This window comes from Mus caroli, chromosome 15 (genome assembly GCF_900094665.2).
Source record: "Mus caroli chromosome 15, CAROLI_EIJ_v1.1, whole genome shotgun sequence".
NCBI lineage: Eukaryota > Metazoa > Chordata > Mammalia > Rodentia > Muridae > Mus > Mus caroli.
The window spans coordinates 95,603,861-95,613,860 of NC_034584.1; positions in this window are offsets into that span (position 1 = coordinate 95,603,861).

Below are 10,000 nucleotides of genomic sequence, written 5' to 3' on the forward strand. Positions count from 1 at the left end.
GAAGAAGAAGAAGAAGAAGAAGAAGAAGAAGAAGAAGAAGAAGAAGAAGAAGAAGAAGAAGAAGAAGAAGAAGAAGAAGCAGCAGCAGCAGCAGCAAGCATGGTAACAGTAAGGCCTGTTGCTGTCCTGGTGGCAGTATGAGGGGAAGAGTCAATGTGTGTGTGTGTGTGCGTGTGTGTGTGTCCCTCCGTACGTATGAGGTATTATACCAAGTGCTACACATCCTACTTACTTTAATTATTTAAAGACATGATCTCTCTTTCTGTGGAGCTGAAGACAGAGCAGGAACTGCACCTTGCCCAGTGCTAGGATGCCAGGCCTGTGCCACACCTGACAAGGGAGAGCTAATATAACCCGTGCATGGCTGCCTACAGTTGTGGAAATAGAAGCTTAGTGACATTGCCCAGAATCACTCAGCTAGTAAGTCGGAGATGTCTTCAAGTTCAAGTGTGTCTGTTTTCCCTGACTGCTACAACTGTCATGTGGCCGACATGACAGTTGTAGGCCAGGACAGAGATTTCTGATGTGTGTAGCAGGCACTGCAGAGACCCTCATGGTATGAGGGAAAGGGGCTTTTGCAATGGATCCAGAGCTCCCGTCAGGAGAAGCCCAAGATTAGACATCATTCTAGTGTTCAGAGCAAACAGCGGCCAAAGTAGTGATGAGCAGACAGAAGGAAAAGACCCACCTTCATATTAGAGGCTATTTGGGAATTTTTAGAACCCTCATGCTTGCCTCTCATCTCCAGCTCCAAAGGGAAAATAAACCTGGCTCCCTTTGAGGTTCCCTAGGATGCGTCAAAATAACCATGTGCACCACCCGGCAGAGTGGGAGCCCAGTCCGGTAGAAGGGCTAGACTTCTTAGTGGGGTCCTCAAAGGGGAGCCCTGAAAAAGCAATGCATGCTGGAGCAGACTTGGGGGGGGGACCCAGCAGCAGATTTCCAGGTGTCAGTGATCATGCTACAGAAGAGGTCAACATAGTGCTCAGACACAAGTCCACATATACCCTCTCCCCCAGGCCCACGGACCATCACGGAAGAAGTGGGTAGAAAGATTTTAACAGTAAGAGGTCAGAAAGAACCAGAGCCAAAGCAGTGCCTTCTGGGTATGACAGGAACTCAGGACAGCTGGAGTCCCTGCACAAGATCAAGTCTGTCGACATTCTAGCTTGGGGTGGGAAGGGGATCGTAAGCACAAACTCTTAAATAAGAGCTGCAGGTAGTTGAGTTTCTGGGGCCTGTCCGGAGATATTCAGGTTTCTTCAAGGGCGTGGGTCCTGATGGGTCATCTGTGCACCAGTGAATGGCCCCACCCCCAGGAGTACATAAGCAGTCAATTGTTACAAAAATGGAGTTGATTGTTATAAAAACAACATGATTTTAAGTTTCTGGGTAGGGATGTGAGAGTAGGTCAGGGAGGAGTTAGGGGTGAATGTTATCAAAACACATTGTATAAAATTCTCAAAGAATTAACTTTTAAGAAGAAAGAAAGGTAAAGAAAGGACACACACACACACTTCAAAACAGCAGGGTGTAGGGAACTAGGAAGGGTATCTGGGGCCCTGGAACCCTTCCTTTTCATTCTCAAAGAAGTCCTGAGGGTCCCTAGGCACAGACCCTGCCTGGGGTGGTCAATAAGAGTGTCATGGGGACCGCTGTCAGAGAAACAGGAGGCAGAGGGACAGCAGTGGTATGACTGAGCTCACTTCGGGCCGTTGGCTCCTTCCCTGTCTGGGATAAATAGATCTTGGTTGTAATTATCATTGCTGTGTGTGTGTGTGTGTGTGTGTGTGTGTGTGTGTGTGTGCATCTCTAGGAAAGACACAGTTTGTGTGAGTGGAGACAGAGGTGCCTCCTGATTCCAAGGAGGTACAAGAAGGAATCATCTGAGGATTTCCTCTAGCTGCCACTGCCACCGCCGCCACTGCCACCACCATCACCACCACCACCACCATCACCACACTATGTTGGCTGTCCTTCAGTTACTCAAGGCCATGCACACCCCTTTGTAAGTTCATTGAAGTGGTGAATACTTAAAGCCTGGAGAGATTGATTCAGGCAATGCACATGGAACTGAGACCCTACTATGTGTACTCTATGTGGAACTGAAAACCTACTGTGTGCTCTCTATATATTAGGCTCTAGAGGCAAGCTAACCAAGCTAGATACAACAAAAGAGAAGTAAGTGGGATGTGTCCTGTGAGGATTGTCACAGTTTTATCTCCACCTACCTATGTCATGAGTGACACAGAATAACTGTGTCTTCCCCGGAAACCACACACACACACACACACACACACACACACACACACACAAATATACACACACAACAATGACAATGACAAAGACAACCAAGATTTGTCCCAGACGGGGAAGGAGCTAATGGCACAAAGAAGATTCTGTCAAATCAGCTTGGCTAATAAGAAGGTGTTTGGGGTTGTACTGGCTAGTTTTGTGTCAACTTGACACAGCTGGAGTTATCCCAGAGAAAAGAGCTTCAGTTGGGGAAATGCCTCCATGAGATCCAGCTTTAAGGCATTTTCTCAATTAGTGATCAAGGGGGAAGGGCCCCTTGTGGGTGGTGCCATCTCTGGGCTGGTAGCCTTGGGTTCTGTAAGAGAGCAGGCTGAGCAAGCCAGGGGAAGCAAGCCAGTAAGGAACATCCTTCTATGGCCTCTGCATCAACTCCTGCTCCCTGACCTGCTTGAGTTCCAGTCCTGACTTCCTTTGGTGATGAACAGCAGTATGGAAGTGTAAGCCGAATAAATCCTTTCCTCCCCAACTGCTTCTTGGTCCTGATGTTTGTTCAGGAATAGAAACCCTGACTAAGACAGGGGTTATTTGTGGGAACACAGGTAATTCACGGGCACGTGTGCTACTGTAAAGCCCCCAGCACAGTCCTCGGTTTCCTCAAATGTAGCAGCAGCTGGAACGCTGGGGAGAGAAGGAACCAGGTAATGATCACATAAGTGTATCTGAAGGGTCTTGTCCCTCTGAGAAAATGTCAATAGTCCTACTTGCCTGAGGGTTTCTGTGCATTACTACAGTTGCTCTGCTTCAGGGTGGCAAAGGTCCTGTCCAACTAGGAGGAAACAAAACACTCTACAGCTGTTGTTAAAATTTGAACTCTTTAAGTAATTACTTCCAAGTATGCTGTACTGGATGGTTTTGAGTGTCAACTTGACACAAGGTAGAGTCAGCAGAGAGGAAGGAGCGTGTCTTGAGAAAATGCCTCCATGAGATTCAGCTGTAGGTCATTTTCTCAATTAGGGATCAAAGGGGAAGGGTCCAGCCTATTGTGAATGGTGCCATCCCTGGGCTGGTGGTCCTGAGGTCTATAAGAAAGCAGGCTGAGCAAGCCATTGGGGAGCAAGCCAGTAAGCAGCATCCCTCCATGGCCTCTGCATCAGCTCCTGCCTCCAGGTTCCACCCGAGCAGCCTGGGCAGGTACAGAGAGCAGGTTGTAAGCAGTACTCTTCTCCCTGTAGGCAGTGTAGAATCAGGGAAGAGTTTCCAGCAGGTCACCTCATAGAAACTGTGTCCCAAGTGGGCTCTGCATTGTCTGAGACCTTCAGGAGTTGCAGGGACCCTAGAAAGTCCCAAGGAAATTGAGCCCATTGTGTTCTGATCTGTTACCACGTTGAATACAGAATATCCTGGGAAGGCAAAAAAATCCAACCCTGCAGAGCACATCACACCAACAAAAAAAAAAAATAGAAAGGATTCCCAATGGGACACCATGACAGTGCCAAATCGGTAAGGCTGACGTCATGCCTGTCTGCTTTGCAGAGGATAATGAAGGCCATGATTCTCTAACCCCTTGATCAACTGACTGCCCCTGAACCAGAGACAGATTCCGTAGGCCAAAGTCATTCATGGAGGGAGGAAGGCTTCTGAGCAGACTGGAGCCATAAGATGAAGAGGGTCTGGCCCTGAGTCTCCTCTTTATCCTTACCAGATGAACTCAGTGCCAAAACCCAGCCTTGCTGCCTCTCCTCAGCATGAAGGACCTGATCTCTCCCCTCTTGGCCCAAAATCAGGCAGCTCCCTTCACCAGAGACATCTTTTCTTCCACTGTCTTCATGTTCCCTCTCCAAGCCCATCGCCTTCCTGGCATGAGCTTCCTTGGCTGTAGGAGTCAGTGCCACACCAGAAAGGCCTGGTCTAGAGGCAGGAGCTGAGTCAGAGTGGGGGGGGGTGGAGAGTGGGGAGGGGAGGGGTTGGGGGGAGGGGGAGGGAGGGGGAGGGAAACAGTAATCAGGAACTCTGTTTCTAAGCAGTGGGAGGAGGGACCGGCACAGATGGAGGCAGCCAGGACTGCCTCGATACTGTTTTGTAGGGTAAACCCTGTGTAGTTAGCATTATCAAGGATGTTGGACTTTCAGGGCTATTCCCTGGGAAGTCCTCAGTGTTCATCACCAGAACATCCCCACTCACATGCTGAGGAAGGCCCTCGGCTCTTGAAGGAAGTGTGTAGAGAAGTCTTTCCATGGGGAAGATTCTGTGAGACAGTAAAAGGGATGGCCTCTGGGTTCTACTTCCTTGCTGCCTATTAATGTAAGTAGAAGTATAGGGACGATACACTTTGCACTCGCTCGGCAATGAGAAACACGAACCTTGACCGTGGTGACCACCTGATTCAGACGTCACTGAGCACCGTGCCTGTGACAGAATGCTCAACCTAACTCACTCAGGCTATGGCTCAGGAGCTCTGCCCCGAGACTCAGCTTCTGTGGACTCTTTTTTTTATATTCCCAGCCTGGATAATCCTTTAGCTTCAGCAAATCTTGCCTTGGGCTCACTAAGCTGCTGCCCCAGCTCATCTCTTACTTCTAACTCATGATGGCAACCACTTGACAGTTACTTAGTCTTTACTAGAGACCAAGCACTCTGGCTCTCTTTCTCCTGTCTTCTTTAAAAGTTCTCTGAGGCCCGAGCAGCCCTGCCTACCCCCTCCCAGTCATCACAGGTCTTTTCCTCCCGCTCACGTGCTCTCAGGTATGTCCAGGCAAGCGCAGTCTTGCTCTAAGAAAGAAGAGGTTTCTTCCCTCGCTTGTTCCAAAATACCACAGCCTTCCCCCACCCCTGCTCAGAAACGGGTTCATCTATCTCTTTGTCCCAGAACTCCTCTGGCCTCAGCCACTTCTAGGAGATGTGTGTAAGATATTTTTTGACTCTGTCCTTCTCTGTGGTGTGGTTCTTTTTCAAAAAGAACAAAAGGGTTGGGGGAGGGAGAGCACCTTAATCTTTTGATCATGAAGCCCGGTGCCTGATCCAGCTCTTCCTCTGCACATTTGCAGAGTAAACAAGCCTGGCTCTGCTGAGGGCTGTAATTAAGCCAAGTCATCACTAATGACATGTTTTCTGTCTCCCACCATCTCTGTCCAAACAGGAAGGAGGAGCCATGCCCCATCTCATCCCTAGGGAGATGCTACAGTGGTGGGTCAGGACCATGGTGGGACGTGCCTCGGGTATAGAGGGAATGGCCAGCCCCCTTTCTGGGTCAACATTATAACTGAGCCTACCAGACCCCGGAGATAGAATTAGGGAGAGGGTGGGAGCTTGGGAGACACCACTGGGTAGGACCAAGGTACTGGGCACCAGGTAACACCAGAGAAGGTGGTGATTGGGAGGAAGAGACACAGAGGTAGGATATCAAGGGGGGTGGGAATGAAGGGTGTTGAGGGAAGATAGAGTCTGAAAAAGCTGCTCAGTGAGGAGCGGAGACTGAAGAAAGGGGCTGCACACCACGGCTGGTGACAGACTGCCAACCAAGCCCTTGAAGCTCATCAACACAAATATCCGCATGCTGCCCAGCCAGAGACTGAGGGACAGGCCACCTGCTGACTTCCGGAAATGTCCTGCCTGAGCCCTATCCCCACAGACGCAGACTGGTCATAGAACTGGAGACTGGAGCAAGCAGTGGTTAGGAGCTGCTAGCTGTCAGCCACTGGAGCTCAGAGCCACAACATCATCTTCTCCCTCCGTAGCTAGAATGCTCTACTCACCCTTCCCTCACAGTGGCAGGGAGGGTGGGTACCAGGAAGCCAAATCCTCACTTCCCTGGTGACCAGGGGTCCCAAGAAGGCAAGCAGGGTTTGATGGCTGGCCACAAGTCACAATGCCCACTGCCAGATTAGAAGGGGGCTTTGTAAAATGAGCCAGGAGCCAGGAGAGCCAAGAGGGGAGAACAGCGGCCACCAGGGAGCCAGGAAACTGGAAGCAGTGAGGTCAGGACTGGGGCACACTTGTTTTCCAGGTCATGAGGAAGAGCAGAGGGTAGTGTGGAACAAGCATAGTGCTCGCAGGAGCCTGCAGCCATGGGAAAGAGCCTTCTGGGATCCGAGAAGAACCCGGTGAGAGCTGTACGGAGCAGGGCTGGAATGTGGCTAGCCTGGTAGGCACATCTCGGTGAAGCACGGAGCAACTGCTTATCCACGGCTTACAGGCGCCAGTCACTGGAATCAGCACTTCGACCATTTTAACTCATTCACCCTCACGCCAATCCTTTCCCCTTCTCCCCATTGTTAAAATAAAGAGACAACAAAGGTAGACAGACTGAGTCGCCCCGGTCAGTCATGCGTAGCAAAGAAACAAAGCCAGAAATGAAATGCACTGCTGGTTGGCTGTGGTGTGTCCTTCCAGCCCCGGGACACTGCAGATCCTGTCCTGAGATGGCTTTCATCTCTGCTGCTTCGTCTATAGTTACAGCCGGAAGGACCTGGAACCTCAGAGATCTAAATCTAAAACCCTTGTGGGGACGGACGGTAGGAAATATGAGGTTAGGACCATGGGCCTCCTAAGGGAGACCCACAGCAAGATGGGATGTGGAGTGGATGCTACCCTGAGGCTGGAGGAGATAGGGATGACACCCCAGCCCCCTGCTGGTGCTGAAAGGATCTGCCAAAGAGGAATACAGAGACAGGCAATGCAAAATCATCCCCAGTCACCCTGAAGGCATTTAAGGCAATGGAGTCCTGGGGAACCTACGGAGTACCCTTCCACATCCTCCTCCAGGAAGCCTTCCAAGATTGTCTATGTGCAGTTGTGCAGTGCTGGTTCACCTGCTTTGAAAGACAGTTATTCAAAGGTCGCCCTTGTAGCCAAGGCTGGGGCTTGCTTGAGATGCCAGTGGGGCTTAGAGGAGGGAGTGTTGCTGAGTGACAGACCTCCCATACTCCCAGGACCTCTGATACAACAGGGATGTTCTCAGACACCTGAGGAAAAGCCCTGTGAAAGAACAGCTAGCTACTGAAGGTGGGGAGGTTCAGAAAGAGGAGGCTGCCTCCTTTCTCCTTCCGTGAGAGGAGAGGAGGGGGAGGGGGAGACAGGAGACAGGGCCCTGGTAACTCAGTGTTTGGGAGCAGTCTCGGCATGCCAGGGAGCTAAGCAGCTCCTCCCCCAGAGAGGCACTGGGCTGACCCGGGTTTATCCCCCACAGCTTCTTTGTAATCTTTTTCTCAGGGCCGAGGTAGGTGCAGTACCAGAAGCTGCTGACAGAGGGCAGTGTGTGCCCAGGTTAGAAGTACCAGAAGTGTTTGCACTTGAGACAAATCCAACGTTCCACACACAGTCCAACTCCATCAACTTCTGCTGCTGCCCGACTCCTGGGCCCTAAACCAATCAATACACATCCTACAAACACAGAGAAAGACCCGCAGATGCAAGTCCCATGGACAGAACGTGGTGCTGAATACCTCAAATCCCAGTATCCTGGAGAGACAGGAGGACCATTGCAAGTCAAGGGCCAGCCTGGGCTACACAGGGTGTTCCAAGCTAGCCAGGGCTACTCAGCAAGACTCTTCCCAAATGAAGTTATCAGCCACCCAGATCTTGCAAAGCCACGCGGCAGGTTCAGGTCAACAAACAGCAGTGTATATAACCAGGTCCCAGAGTGGGATAACAGGGCTGAAAACTTTCTGCCATTTGATAATGCTCCAAAGCACTGGGTAGGACTCAGGTGTTTATGGTAAGTCTGGAGAACACACACTCACAACACTGCCAGGCATAAGACACTTATAGGCAGTCGCAATACTTGACAAGAAGACAGATGGCTGTCACCAGTGCCTACGTTGCTACACGATGCATTGATTCGTCATCTTAGAGACTGTGACTTCTGCTTATCCACTGTGCTGCCCCAGCAGCAGCTGGGTACATCTTTTCAGGGTTGAGCTGCACTGCCTAGGTGGGCGTAAGCACACTCCGCATAAGCACACTCCGACGCTTGCACCCTGGCGCGATCACCTAGCAACACTTTCCAATCACATGAGTCTTCAATGCGCAACACACAGCTGCAGTCATAACAGCCATGAGGTGTCCCCCACGACTGGAATCACAGACCCCAGAACCTCACAGGGCTTCAACGCCCACTTCTGTCCTTCCTCGATACGTGGTCTGATCCTTGGTGAGCTGTTTAACCTTCCTCCCTGAGTCCCAACACCCCAGAGCAAACTGGGCAGTATGACAATGGTCTGTACCAGTTCTCAGGAGAATTAGCCATTCTGCCAGGTAGAAAACTCTCCAGTGAGGCTGAGCTGAGCTCTCGGCACACCAAAAGGACAAGGCTAGCTAATGTTAAACCCATTTTTTACAAGGGCATGATTTTTCTACTGCGCCACAGCTGGCAATTAAAAGAAGCAAAATCCAAAGTCAGAATGCCAGGTCCAGAGGGACGTTAGCCTGGATGTCTTTGCTTTGCCTCTTTCCCAAGGATCAGTTTAGCATTTGATGATATCAAAGGGCCCCGTTTCAATAATAAATTATGTGAAGTGTATGTCTGTGGTTGTGTTAGAAACACAAACCTACTAACCCGGTGTTTTCTCACTTACGTGGCAAGGCATTAAGGCGCTTGTATTATGTAGGGCTCTTAATTCCCCAGAAGAGAGAACTCCACTCAGTAGCACATTCTTGCAGGAAATATATCCTTAGTTGAGCCACACTTGAGGACCAGAACTCTCATTCCTCTGAGGGAGAGCTTGCGCTCCTGAAGAGTGGGGCCTGGGGAATGGTCTGGCTGGCAGCTAGAATGTCACTTCTCTTTTCATGCTAGGTGGCTTGATGGGATTTACTGGAGGAACTGGGCACCTCGGGCACATGGGAGGGAATGGAATTTCATCCTGGCTACAAAAGATGAGGAAATTATTTTTCCTGACAAGTGGGAAATAGATAAATGGCCCCTGGGTGTGAAAAGCCTAGTCTGCTAAGGGATAGGCTGATGGGTCAAGGAAGAATGGACATAGATACATCAATAGACACCTGGAACGCTGGCCACCTGAGAAACCAGCAACCTCGCAAAGAGACACGCCTACAAAGATCACCCAAATTGCTCATCTTCCTATGCTGATAATTCTTCATAGAAGTTAACTCTACTCGCTGCCATGTTAGACACTGTGTTGTTTGTTGCTGGGTTCTCCTACCCTCGGTAGATTGTGAACCTCCCTGGTCTCCACCTATGCTGTTTGTTTTGGTATCCCCAGCGCCCAGACAATGGCTCACTCTATACTTGTTCCCTAAGCCACCACAGCTTTGCACAAATACAGCCAGAAGATGCATGCACAGGCTCCCTGCTTGTGCTAGAAGACGAGGAAAGTGGAGCCACATAGGGGGAAGAAAGGGCCACCGTGGGGGGGGGGGGCTCCAAGCTGAGTATATCTCCACAGTGGGGGTGATGTCACCCACATGTGATGGCATGGGAAGCAGCAAGCCCGCCCTCTCAGTTGTTTAACAGGGTCAGCTGTCACCGGATGCCAACCAGGCTGAAGTCAGATGATAAAGCAGATGTGAGGTTGATGGTCCAGAGTGGAGCATGAGTCAGACCCCCAAAACATTAGACCAATGTAAAGGGTGACATTTGGGCAACATATAAACACCAAAAACCAAAGGAACATGTCTGGACATATTTGTCCCCAGATAACTCATGCTGAAGCTTGATTCCCAGTGAAATCTTTGGACTTCGACTGAATCATGGAGACACTGGCCCATGACTGGATTAATGACCTTC